The sequence below is a fragment of the Pantherophis guttatus genome, chromosome 5, assembly GCF_059756535.1.
Source record: "Pantherophis guttatus breed Tessera chromosome 5, ASM5975653v1, whole genome shotgun sequence".
Lineage (NCBI taxonomy): Eukaryota > Metazoa > Chordata > Lepidosauria > Squamata > Colubridae > Pantherophis > Pantherophis guttatus.
Window position 1 is genome coordinate 46,399,617 of NC_142067.1, and position 14,048 is coordinate 46,413,664.

Consider the following 14,048-nt stretch of genomic DNA (forward strand, 5'->3'; position numbering starts at 1 on the left):
TTTAGTTCACAGAACTATAACATTACTCACCATAGAGCTGAACAATAGAGTGCTAACAGGTGGGGGGTGGATTTAGCAATGTTTACAAAGTATACCATTTGTGAGCAGTGTGGTCTACATTTCAGTCACTGTAATTGCATGGAACTGATTATAATTTCCGCAAACCTAAGAGAATTTTTTTTTTTGTTCTTAGATGTTTTCTCTTTTTTAATCTTATTCCAGTGCTTTGGAATAAGCAAAAAAAATCAGTAACTTTCATGAGCTTTGAAAAATTCATATGCAGCTGCTTCTGAGAAAGAATCAGATCTAAGAACTATGAAAACTGATTCAACCGATGTCTTGAAAATTCTCTTGATACATGATTTATCCATTAAAGACATACTTTTAAGAAATGTTTCATCTTTGGATAATTGGTTCAGAGCAGCTGGAATTTGCTATGTCTAGGCACAACTGGAATAAGGTGGTCTTGCAAAACTTTCTGAAAGGGTTGAGCAGGTGGGCTGCAGTGTTTATGGATTAGATTTTATTGAATTGTCAATGTTTGCTCAGGCCTGAAGCATGACACCTTTTCCACTAACAAAGCCATTGTATTTTGTAAATATACTATGAAGAAAGAATACACAGTAACAAAATTCTAATAATCTATGGGAAAAAAGCTCTGCAAAATGCATTAAAGCAAGATCATTTATTAGGAAACTTTAATGGAATGTTTCAATCAACTTTATTCGATATTAAGAAACTTAAGATGCTAATTAGGACTTACTAAGAAGTAATAGAAAGAAAATAGAAGTAAGTTATCTCAACAAAAGTATATCTGTGGTAGTTTATTGTCAAAATGTGTTGCTCCACAGCAACTGATGGAGGAAATATACATCTACTTAGAACAGTGTACAATATTTTAATATATCAGTTTATATCAGTTTTAGATACTGTATATATAGAAAATTTCCCTTTCTAATGCATATGAACTTCAAAAACTGCAACAAATGTTCTTTGGTGATATCTTTCAATGTATGTTCAATATATGCAAATACCATTATCAGTATGAGTTGTTTTTGTTTTTAATCAAATAAAAAAAGCTGAAAACATTTCAGTACCATGGACAACAATAATTGGATTGGGAAGGAAAAGCAAGATAAATCATCAGAGCAGTGAGAAAGAAAACATTTCAGCTCTTGAAATATAATCACATGTGGATGCATTAAAACAGAAGAATTGTTTGTTGTTAATAGAACCTATAAAAATTGTGCAGCTGGACTTCAGATGTCAAAGTTCATTTTCCACATACAAGCAAACAGCTATAAATGTATTTGACTAGCAATATTTATTTATTTATTTATTATTCATATAGACTCCCATTCACACAAAATGTTCATTTTATTTTATTTTTATTGTCCCTTGTTCACACCATCAACACAGCATCCATGGTTTTCTTCCCTTTATACCATTTTATCTTCACAACAAACCTATATAGTAATAAAATTTAAGAAAGAGAAAATTATTGAGTGAACATCATGGTTACTCAAGAGCTCTGAATCCAGATCTCTCTGGTTCTTCTATAGCATTCCAGATATTAATACACTATATAGTGTCTTAATATGAGTCATAATAATTTTATATCTAGATTTATTAATATAGCAAACAAATCTATGGGATTATTCCCCCTATATTTGAAAGCAAAAGATTAAGATATGTATTTTAAGCTTCTTGATTGATTGATTGATTGGTTGATTGGATTTTTAAAGTTTCCCAACTCCAAAAAAATTCTGGTTGGCTTACATTATTTTAAACATACTTTTTGTTTCTTTTTTCTTATACATAATTTTATATATAATTTAAAAACAGTTGAAATGTTTGCACCACTATTATACATGTAGTCGGGATACATGTATAATACTCCCTCCTACAAGAAACACCTAGAGAACATGGTGGCAAAAATCAATACTAGGAACAACATACTCCAGAAATTATGTGGAACTAAATGGGGAGTGTCAGCTGCCACCCTCAGGTCATCAACCCTAAGGTTTATCTAGTCTGCAGCAGAATACTGTGCCCCTATATGGCTTAGCAGACTTAACACTATGAGGATTATAAGCGAGTGTATTAAAATCAGTTTGCTGGCTTGCTGTTCTGAACTATATAGCACTGCTGGCTTTATGAAGGCAAGATGCATTAGTGAGAGAATACAGAAAAAAATATCAACTCATTCCTACCGGGGCATGCCAACCTTCCTCATTTATAAGCAGGAAGACTCAAACCCAGGAAGCCTACACTGACACTTGCACAATATCTCTCCATCAACTTTAACATCAATTCCCAATGGAAAGCCAAAGGGTCACTGAACACCCAGTTATAGAGGACATATAAATGACTCCATAAAAATGGTGCCAGGCTTTGAACTATCATGTCAGCAATGGACAATCTTGAATAGGATTGCACCTCACGTATCTGTTGGGACTCTCTGTATAAGTGGGGCATAATATCCTCCCCTCAGTGTAACTGAGAGGGTCCCATGTCAAAGTGTAGATCACATCGCAACCAACCGTAAGCTGAAAGCATATACCAGTCCTGTATCTGGGATTTTTAATATAAACAATACTGCACTTCAATTGTTAGATGGCTTAGACACTGATATTTGAACATACATATTTTTGACATTTATATTTTATTGGATTTATTGCCACCATTGTGGTAATAAACAGATATAATAGAAATAGGTGCCATTTGATTTGGGCAGGTAAGTAACATCACTCTTCATAATGGAAAAGTTAAAAATAAACATAAGCTATGATATTCAACCTTCTATCTGCTACTAAAACTCATGTTTGAAATAATTTAACCATGGGAGCCAAATCATTTTTTTCAACCAAGTTGCTTCAAACAGATTAACAGAATGTATACAAAATCTGGGACCCAGGGCTCCCATGGAATTGAAATTTAGCAAATTTTATAACATGTTTTATGACATAAAAACTATCATAAAGCATTTGATGGCAAAATACAAAATGTCACAAAACATTTCTTGTAATCACTCCTGATGTTAAACTGTACTATATAATTCAATGTGGGTTACATTCGATGAAGATACTTGCTGAATATCTCCTTAAATTTTCAAGAACATTGTTGAAAGCATTGAGGAATCTGGTAAGGAAATATTGCTGAAACAATGACCCAGGAGATCATGGGTTGTCTAGTAACTTCTTATTTTGATCCCTGAATAGAACTTATTAGAATATGATGAAAGTTCAAACAGGAAGATTTGGTTTTACAATAACATGATACAATTTCTCATATTGTAAGAAAGTATATGGCCTTTAAAATAATTTGAATGGCAAAATGTTAAATCAATATTTACCCAACTGGTTGGTCTGATGAGCTTGATGAACTTAATAAAAGAAGCAAGCATTTATAGCTCCTCTTTAGTTTTCTGCAATTAAAAATAACAGATTAACAAATGTAACACTCTTGTAAATGTCCAAAACATAGGCCATTGAGAACACTATTCCCCCTTTGGGGGTGGGGGTGGGATGGTTGTGTGCCCAAACCTATTTTTCATTTGAATTGCATATATGGAAAGGATTTTGATGATGTCAAACATTTTTTGTAATGCTGTCTTTTGATCTTTCATAATTTAACTCTTATTAATTCATGATCTGAAATGCTGTCAGCATCTGAATATGTTTTGACATTGAGGACTGTATTGGTCAATTGTTGGCTGCAAAGGACACAGTCTATTTGATTACGGTGCAGTTTATTTGGTGAGGTTCAGGCGTATAAGCAATGTTTGTGCTGTTTGAACCAGGTATTCATAGTTTTATATCGATTACTATATAAAATTTTGCTAGAAGAGCTAAAGAAAATTATTAAAGTCACAGTGATGCAGACAAGTGACATACATATATAAAATGTACTACAACTTCAGATTCTGAACACCTACAAAATTCTTTATCACCCTGCCTTGATCACCAGCCAAGGTGAGAGACCCCATACCTTCTAGATCAGTAAATCTATGCTCTAAACATGCATGTTCCATAAAATTATTTATATTAGTCATCTACTTTTAATTTAACGAATCAAGAGTAGTATTCAATTACACTGACTGATGAGTCATTGCCTGCTGATTTAAACAGTTTTGTATTACTATAATTATTTTATGAAATGGAACTAATACCAATATTACATTTCTATTTCATACTGTGTAAGATTAAGCCACAAAGAATTTGGGGAAATTTAATTTATCAGAGGCATAAAAAAACATAGATTTAATCATCCTCCTGCAAACATAATCCAGATGTCAGAAATAATAATCTGATTTTTTAAAAAAAGCCAAGACAAGCTCTTGAATGTGAACACCTTGTTAAGCATATCACATTTTTATATAAAGTCAAATTTAAAAAGTAAAGTTTATTTTCTTTTATGATTGAGCACTATGAGATACAGTGCACTTTATTCAATATTTAATTTTAATGTTTGGACCCTGTACCTTATATGCTGTACTCATCTATCACATGAAGGCATAAGTAACTATGACAAACACAGCTGTTCTCTGATGGCCAAAGTATTTCACAATGCTGTGAAAGTACTATCTTTTCTGAACAGGGAGATTGTTTCATATGGTTGAATTAATGGTCAAGCTTTCTTGCTTCAATTTATGTGACTTTTTGGGTGATCTTCTAGGCTGGATTTATGTTCATTACTTCTGTGACATCTACCCTGCTTAGATTATAGCCTACAGGGGAAAAAAAGTTTTAATCTATGTTAATGTTATTTTCATCTAGGTAATATGCATTCATTGGATCATTGTCAAGAAATATAGAGGATCAGCACAGGATATTCCCAGTAATTAAAACAGATTTTCTTTCAAGCTTTCATCAGCTTCTTACAATTCACAGTTAAGACTGAATTTCTTTCGCCCATAAGATGGGTACCTCTCCTTTGCAATTAGTTAATGGATGCTTTCTTTCTCTTTCCTGATCCTACTTTTTTCTCCTTGACCTTTCTATAGTGCTTCAATTTGATTAGACATGGCCATATGACTCTCAGCTAAGTAAATTTGCAGTATGGTTTAAAATATTTGAGTAAAAAGCATGCATGCATTTGTTTTATTTTTGATGTTGAAGGAATTTTAATTGCCTAATGTAATTATATAATCTTATTTGGAACACATAAAAAGGAAGAATATATCCAAAACCATTGTTTCATTTTTCTCCAAAAGTCATTGCCTATGAACAATTAAAGGTAAGCCTCATCAATTTCACCAATTTCTAGTATAACATATTGTTATAGTACACTAGTTAAGAGAATAACCTCATGAATTTGATATACTTGGCTCCAAGTTTATGCTGCATTAAAAGCTAGACTTAGTTTTATTGTTTTTGTTCATTTGAGCCAATATTATAGGCCTTTTACAGTATCAGTAGATCAATAACATAAAATAGCATGCATCAAAATCTCAGTAGTAAGTAATCTATCTACAGATTTTGGCTGAATTCATACATCATATTAATTCATAACATTTTGATGGGAAATTAACCTAATAAATATCTTAAGTCAACAATTGTGTTTTGAAATTCATGATTTATGATTCAATTTTGTGAGAATAGGCTACTATGAATTATTCAGCCAATAAGGCAAGAACAATAATGGGAACCCAGCCAAAGCTCTTATGCCACTTTATGCCAGCCTTCCCCAACCCAATATCCTTTAAATATAAAGCTTTATAGTTCACTGAGATTATTATGCAATGTTTATGCTGTGCATCAGATTGGCAAAGATTTTTAAAGGCTTTCATATATACAGTGTATATAGACTATGCACTTAACACCTGAAAACAATTGGGAATAAAATCTTCTATTTTAATTGCCCTAATGGCATATTTTGGTTGATCACACAGTCAACCAGATGTTAAGACTGGATTTGGCATTTTTATCTGCCTATCAAATTCTTCCCAAGGACTTGGGAAAGGGAGATGTTATTTGATGTGCTAAATGTATTATCACAGGAGGTAAGCTGTTCCAAGTAAAATGACCTTTTGCAAAATCTGATGGTGATTTTGTCAGTGCCAATGGTATTCAAGTTGTTTTGGGATTGCACCCAAAGTGCCTACTATTGGTACTATCTTTGCTTTTTTTGCCACGGTCGTTCTATTCCTATTTGTAGTTCTTTGTATTTTGTGATGTTCTCTAGTTCTTTCTCTTCTGTGGTGCTTTCTTCAGGTACTACAATTTCCACTACCCTGATTTTTTTGTCTTTCTTGTCAATTGTTAAGACTGTAATTGTTAAGACTATAATGTTATGGCACGTGCTTGTCAGTTTGAATTTTAAATTCTTAGAGAATGTAATGAAGTTGCTTCATTTTATATTACTTCACTTTATATTTGTTATTACACGTTATATTACTTCTATTGTCTCCTTAAAAGTTTCCTCTCTTGATATTAACCTCCCCCAATCTATTATTGATCAGCAAGTGTGTCTTCCATTGCACCAATCTTTACACAAAGCTTCTAATGTTTCTATTGACTCATGCTCTTTCTAGGAATTTGATTATCCAATCATGTGGCAGGAAATCAAATGCCTTATAATCAGTCCAAGCTACATTCAAGTTGGTCTTTGTTATCATGAGATTTTACAAAATCATCTCATCAATCAGGGACTGATCTGTTGTTCATTTACTGTTTGGGCAGTTTGCTTTCTTCACAGATGGAAACATCTTGTTTTCAACTGAATGGTGATTGACTGTCCCAGTGTAGGCTTCTGTAAATTGCTTCTCACCATATTGTTTATGGAAGATGTACTTTCTGTCTTAGTTGTCTAATGAGACCCATCCAGTGTGGTGTAACCTCATCATCTTCTTTGTGCATGCAAGCCCCACATCCATGTCAAGGTAGAGCCTCACTGAGGAATTATTGTTGTTATAAAAAATGAGAAATCACAGCTGCCATTTCTTTGGCTGATGTTAGTCTTCATACGCATTGAGTTATTCCCAAGAAGCAATGCTACTTCAATTACTTTGGAGATCTATTTTTTATGTGGCTAACCCTACCCTTTGGTATTATATTCTCTGTGTAGTCTACATTGGCCCAATCCTGTTGTCCTCCAGAAAAACCCTGAAGATCTGGCTTTTCAGCAGGCTTTTCAATGGGGTAATTTGTGACTTTATTTAGTTATTATTGCTTTATACTGTTGTTTCCCCATGATGGATAGTTTAATTTTTTTTCATTATAATTGGCTATGTTTATGCTGATTTTAAACTGTTTCTTATCTTTGAATGCCATCTAGAGTTCTTTTAGTTAATGAATCAGCTAATATTTTATATAAACAAACAAGCACTATTCTTGGTGTTTTGAGTTTATATTCTAGTAGTTCGGTTTTTAATTTTAAGACTTCATGCCTGATTTTATTTATTATATTTTATTATAATATGATGTATACAGCAACATGAAATAACAGCTGTCAGTTCTTTACATTGGCTTTCATTTGCATAAAATTCTTCACAAAAACTTAAGATGTTGTAATGTACTGGTGTACTTGAGGACTTCAATCTGCCTTCCTACAAATAGCTATGATAGCCATGAGCCTACCCCAGGTCATCTAGAGATGGGGCAGTGGTCACACTGCAGATCTGGTGTTCCTGTCAGAGCTATTATGTCATCAGGCCTGGAGCCCCCCAAAAATGAGACAGAATATTTAGAATGTTCCACCATTGAGGTTGATATACTCATTCAGTCTCTGCCTGAGGTTTGTATATATTTTAATTTTAATTAACTTCTAGTTTTTAATGTTGATTTTTTAAAATATATTTTAAATGCTCGTTTTTATAGATACAGTTTTTATTTGTTTATATAATCACTTCCACAGAGTCACTGATCATGAGATGGGCTGCTTTATAAATTTGATTAATAAATTCAATAAATAAAAATAATGAAATATCCTTCTCTGATAATATAAATGACACGAAGACCAGATGATAATTGGATTGAAGAAAACCCCATGTTGCATGTATATCAGCAGATCATTTTAAAATATGTATTACTGTCACTCCAACATTTATGGCAGCTTGTTTGACCCAATTACCTTTTTTCTATCTTAAAACAATGAGATGTATCCCCTCCCACCAAACAAGACTAATTTTACATAAGTAGTCCCAAACTGGATCTTTGACTCACTAAGCAACAAATTACGTAATTATTCCCAAAATCTCTCTATGATGCAATATTTTGCCCAACTGAATGATACAAAGGATCAAACAACATGAGTGTTTTAGAGGTATAGATGTAAGATTGAAAGAAAGTTTCTCGAAATTCTAGGAATTATAATCATTACATTGAAATAATTTAAATACTGAAGTAAGATCATAAAATAACTTTTAAATGTCCCAAATGTCCCAAAGGTGATTTTCAAAGGCAATTGGATTTTGAGGTTTTTTTTTTTTCCTTGAGAACAATTCACTTTGCATCCAAGAAACTTCTTCAACAAGAAAATTCAGTTGCCTTTGAAAAGCACCTTTGGGACAACCATGACCTGGATGATTGATAATCTCTATAGATGTTTAACCTTCAAATACACTGGATTTAGTTGTTATTATTTAGTACTATAGAATAGTTGTACTGTAGCAAAGCTTCAGGGAATTTACATATTCATCCAGATAAAAATAATATTCATTTACACCTCACCATGTAGATGAAACATGCAAATTAAGTCTTCCTTCTTGTGACAAATAGCTGTCTTTTCTCTGTTTCTTTTGCTTATAGTGCAAATTGTTGTTTTTTTATCTTTTGGTCTAATTGTTTAGAGGGAAATATACAATTTACACTTCAAAGACTTGCTATAAATAATTTAGGAGTTGCGCAACTGCAAGAAAGTTAATATGATTTCCCTAAAACCCCAAAGGCTTTTTATTTATTAAAACAAGAAAGTCTTCATCTACAAATTTAAATTGGAAAACCAGCAAGCTTGCATTTGTTTAATCCTGTAGAATATAATCAGCTTGATCAGAACATCTTTTACAGGCAATTTGTACAGTTCAAAGCAGTGGTGAAATCCAAAATTTTTTACTATTGGATCTATGGGCATGGCTTGGTAGGCGTGGTGTGGCTTGGTGGGCGTGGCAGGGGAAGGATACTGCAAAATCTCCATTCCCACCCCACTCTAGAGCCAGCCAGAGATGATATTTGCCAGTTCTCCGAACTACTCAAAATTTCTGCTACTGGTTCTCCAGAACCTATCAGAAGTTGCTGGATTTCACCCTGGTTCAAAGTGTTTGCAATTGTAAAATTCCAGTATGTAAGGGGGCAGATTGCTAATATGCAGCTTGGATTTGCAGCTGATTATGTCTACAACTATCCTGTTACCTAGTACGTACTCTCCTGCTGCCTTACTACACAGTAATAATTATTTGTTATCAGCAATTTTTTCCTTACCTCTATCTGTCTTGGATCTTATCTGGTATTTTCTAGCTATCTTGTTCCATTGAAGAAAATAGACACACATAGTATTTAAGTTCTGATCTACTGAAAATATCTAAGGAACATAAAAATTGTCTGTCTTTCAATGATCAAACTCTGAGCTGATTTGTTTTATGATTTGTTTTCTTTGCAAGTCATGGCATTCTCTGCATGTCTTCTCTATCAGCAAAGTACAAAGCATCCATAATCTTTCTTTTCTGACAGACAGACAGACACAAACACACACACACACCGACACACACACACCAAGAAATTATGTTTCAATTCATACCCTACTATTATTTATTTGTCCCAAGTTAGATAACAGGAAAAGTCCTAGACATTTGCCAACCCCCCCACCCCGCACCAATCATGGCAGATTGTTTTGCCAAATAAATAGAAATATGAGGTTAATTCAAAATGGCCATCAGCAGTCTTTATTGTTAATTTTTGTATGCTTCTGGGAGAAAAAGGCATCATGTTTGATTCCACAATTAGAAGACCAGCAAGGGAATAAATTTTGATTAAGAGCACTCCAAGTGCCAATGATTACTTGAAAAAAAGAGTACAAAAAGCATTCTCCCTGGCTTGAATTCCACCAGATAATTTATATATTTGTCAACTCTCAATAGCAGGGTGCTGGTTTTTAGCAGTTAAACATATAGGATACTGCTTGGACAGCCCTTGTGGTTAATTCATTATGTTAACAGTCTTTCATAATTTATGGATACAATGCAATTCCTGAGGTTTATAATATTATTTCACAATGATGGTAGTAATTGCCTAAATCTATTTGAAAAGCCTAAGGAAAATACCATTAAAATATGCATGATCAAACCATTCCTTTATGGTTTACTATTCCAAGCCTGCTATTTGATTATTCCAGTCATATTTTATTCACCAGAAATGTGAGCAGTTTTCATAGAAAATTTTGGTGAGTAAATGAATCTTGTTGCTGTGTAAAAAAAGAATCCTATGCATTCAAAATGCCCAGATTTGTTAAGTCAGTGTCATTCAAGCTAAATAAATAAATAAATATTTTTTATAAATAGTGTTCTGCTTACAGCCAATTGCACATCCTCACAAGTATTAGAAATAGTATTTTTCAGGCATTCATGTATTTGTGACATTCATGTCACAAATAACCAACACACTTGACACACATTCTTGAAAATCAATTGCAGCATATTGTTAGTGCATTGTTAATGCATAGAAAAATACTAGAATGCTATGAAATGTTCTCCTGCCCAGCTTTTCATATTTCCAGAGAACCACTAAAGTTCAACCCATTTGTTCATCCATTTTCTTGTCCAGACCAACTGGACAAGCATGAATTGTTTAGTAAGACTCATCTTACAACAAAACAAGATATTTAATTTTCTTTCATTTGATTATACATTATTTTCCAGAGTTGTTGAACTTTGCAACAATTGCCTCAAAATGGAAAAATAATCCAACTGGTCATTATATTTCCAATAATTTTTAGAGAATAATCTATCCATTTTAGCAATCATTACTGGAGTAATATTCCAATAGCAAACCAATTTATTCCAGTTTTCTCTAATATAGTATTCTCTAATATAATATTCAAAGTGAATTTAAGGTTATTTTTCTACTGCAATTCCTTGCTGCAATCCGTTATGGCATATCAATTATTCTATCCAAATTCTGATTTATTTATTCTTTAACATTTGTTTTCTGACTCATATTTCACCAACAGTTCATAAATAAGGCTCAGCAAATTTTATGGTACAAGCTTGTCAAATTCAGTCAAGTCTCCCTTGTTTTTGCAGTTCCCTTAAACTAAACCCATGCTGGTTTTTTGAAGATATTTAAAGCAGTTGAGAGATTCTGGCCATTCAAAACAGATAGAAAGATTTCATCTTCATTTTAATAATTAAATTTTGCTGGGTATAAGATTTGCTATTTCTCCACTGAACTAATTTCTTTCGGCTCACTTCACTAGTGAAGTGAGAGGCCGTAAAACTAACTTTATATTCATCCCAGACTTTTAATATGCTACATATTATTGCATTATATCTTATAAACTGTCTATTTATGTTTGTGCACTAGTTCAAAATATTTGTGCAGATCTTGGGAGTCCTGCTTCTTAACAGAGTTAACCCAACCAGAAGGTTGTTTAATTCCAATATGTCATTCAGATTAGTTTAATCTTATGATTTATTAAATCTATCTTTCTTTCACTTCCCTTTTCCCTTTGTTTATACAGTACTTCTCGCTTAATAATGGTAATTGAGACTGCAATTTCATTGCTAAGTGATGAGATCATAAAGCATGACATAACATGACCACATTGCTTAGTGATGGCAATCTTGGCAGTCCCCATTGCTGTTGATATAATTGAAGATATTGGTTCAACCACAACTTGCAACTTTCTGTTGGCTTCCCACACGCAAATCCAATGGAAAAACCACCAGGAAACTACACTTTCCAGGCAACTCACAAACAGGCTAGAGGGCAGGTGAGGACTAAAGAGTAAAATGGGGTTCTTGCTGTTTTGTGTGTTATGTGGGCTGCGGAGGTGATGTTCGGCATCACTTGAGTGATACTGCTTGAAGAGGGCATGCTATGGTTCTAGGCATCAGATAAAGAACTTCAACTAGCAGGGTCTACGAAGAAACACTTCTTTGCCATTGCCCCACATCCTGTGGAATATTCTCCCTCCCCCCCCAGGTGAGGCAGGCCCACCCTCTCCTGACCTTCCAAAAAGGAGTTAAAACATGGTTCTGTAGGCTTATATGGGGAGCCCAAAAGAGCTTGCAGTCGTGGGGCTGGTTGATGTCCTGTGAGCCCTCCTATGCCTTAATTAATTTTTTAACAGTTTAATTATTTTTGCCCCCTTTAAAAATTGTAACCCAAAATTTAATTCTAACATTTTAATGTTATATACCTTTTTATATTTTGATGTTTTACTGCCCACCATCATCTTTGACAGAGATGGAGGGTGCATAAATGTGATAGCTAGATAGATATTCAATTTTCACCAAAGATGAGATTCAAATCTCACCAAGCTCAAGGTTGACTCAGCCTTCCATCCTTTCAAAGGTAGGTGAAATGAGGACCCAGATTATAGGGGCAATAAGATGACTTTGTATAAATATACAAAAGTATGAAGGCTATTGCTTAACGCATTGTAAGCCACCCTGAGTCTCCGGAAAAGGGTGGCATATAAATTAAAGCAAAAAAAAAAAAAAAGATAGATAGATAGATAGATAGATAGATAGATAGATAGATAGATAGATAGATAGACAGACAGACAGACAGACAGACAGACAGACAGACAGATTAAAAGAAAATAATCATGTTATATGAGGATAGACTCATGTGACTGGATGAAACAGAAATCACAGCAGCAAAGATGTTATCTTTAAGCAAAAAGAAAAAGAACAGAGGCAGTATATTAGCAATACCCATGTAGCTACAGATAAAGGCTTCTCTGGTTCTGTGGCAAAATGAAGATAGCAGGGACTCACAAATATGTCACCATAGCAATATCCATGACAGATAATGGCAGCAATAACCTCATTATTTGAGACTTTCTATGAACTTTTGTCAGTATTGGTTACTGTATCAATAGTTACTGAAACACCATAATCACCCTCCCCAACTTTCTACCACTATTCCTGCCACTGAGATTAGGAAATTGTTGTAATCGAAAATGACACTTCAGTGCTGAACAAGGCAATTTAAGAGATGATTTGTAAAATATATATGATAGTGCTGAGAACTATGCTGACTCATAGCTAGAACTGCTGTGAAATATCATAAGTTATAAGCAGAATGCAATTCACTTAAAAGAATAAATTGATGTAATTTTTTTCCAGTCAATATGTTGCTCTGTGGAAAATCCAAAAGTAACTAAAACCACAAATCATCTTGATTATGTCACTAATTTATAATGTTGACCAATCTGGTCACTTGGTAATTAGTGTACATGTTTGCATATATGGCAGGAAAAACACTGTTTAGAATATTGATGGAAACACCATAGTATGATGTAATGTGGCCAAATTGGCTTTTTAAAATGTTAATTTATCAACTAACAAGTTGCTTTCAGCTTTGGATTGACATGGAGCTTTTATAGCCATGAATTATGGCTTAATGTGCTGTGCTAAACCAATTATAATTTATTTAACAAACTATAGTTAAAGTATGGTTTATTATAATGTGTTAAGACAATTTACTGATTTCAACTGAAAGATTTACTTCCGTAATGATTTTTTTTAATATCATCAAACCCTTGTTTCTTTCTACTTTATCTTATTTATTTATTTATTTATTTATTTATTTATTTATTTATTTATTTATTTATTTATTTATTAGTCCAATTTATATGCTGCCCTTCTCCATAGACTCAGGGTGTCTTACAATGCATTATAGCAATAGCCTGCATACTTTTATGTATATACCTGCTTATTAGGGCTTTTGGCCCCCCCTAAGCGGTGTTGTTATATACAAAGCTGGCTTATTGCCCACCACAATCCGGGTCCTCAATTTACCTACCTCAAAAGGATGGAAGGCTGAGTCAACCTTGAGCTCGCACTAACTGAGATTTGAACTCGCACTAATTGCAGGCAGCTGGCA

At 33.5% G+C, this 14,048-nt stretch overlaps 2 long non-coding RNA genes across 3 annotated transcripts in view; one reads left to right on the forward strand and one right to left on the reverse strand.

Moving 5' to 3' along the window:
* LOC117668508 (uncharacterized) overlaps positions 1 to 14,048 on the forward strand; it is a 34,387-nt gene that overhangs the window by 5,499 nt on the left and 14,840 nt on the right. Inside the window, exon 1 of one of the 2 annotated variants that reach the window (XR_004592306.3) lies at positions 11,798 to 11,925. The exons of the other annotated variant lie outside the window; for it this stretch is intronic. This is a non-coding gene — a long non-coding RNA (uncharacterized LOC117668508). Of the gene's footprint in view, positions 1 to 11,797; positions 11,926 to 14,048 lie in introns of those variants that run through there. 2 annotated transcript variants of the gene reach the window in all.
* Positions 1,372 to 3,561, reverse strand: LOC132710344 (uncharacterized). The gene is made up of 2 exons (XR_009621056.2): positions 3,356 to 3,561; positions 1,372 to 1,466 (listed from the first exon to the last, which is right to left on the reverse strand). It is a non-coding gene; the product is annotated as an uncharacterized LOC132710344 (long non-coding RNA).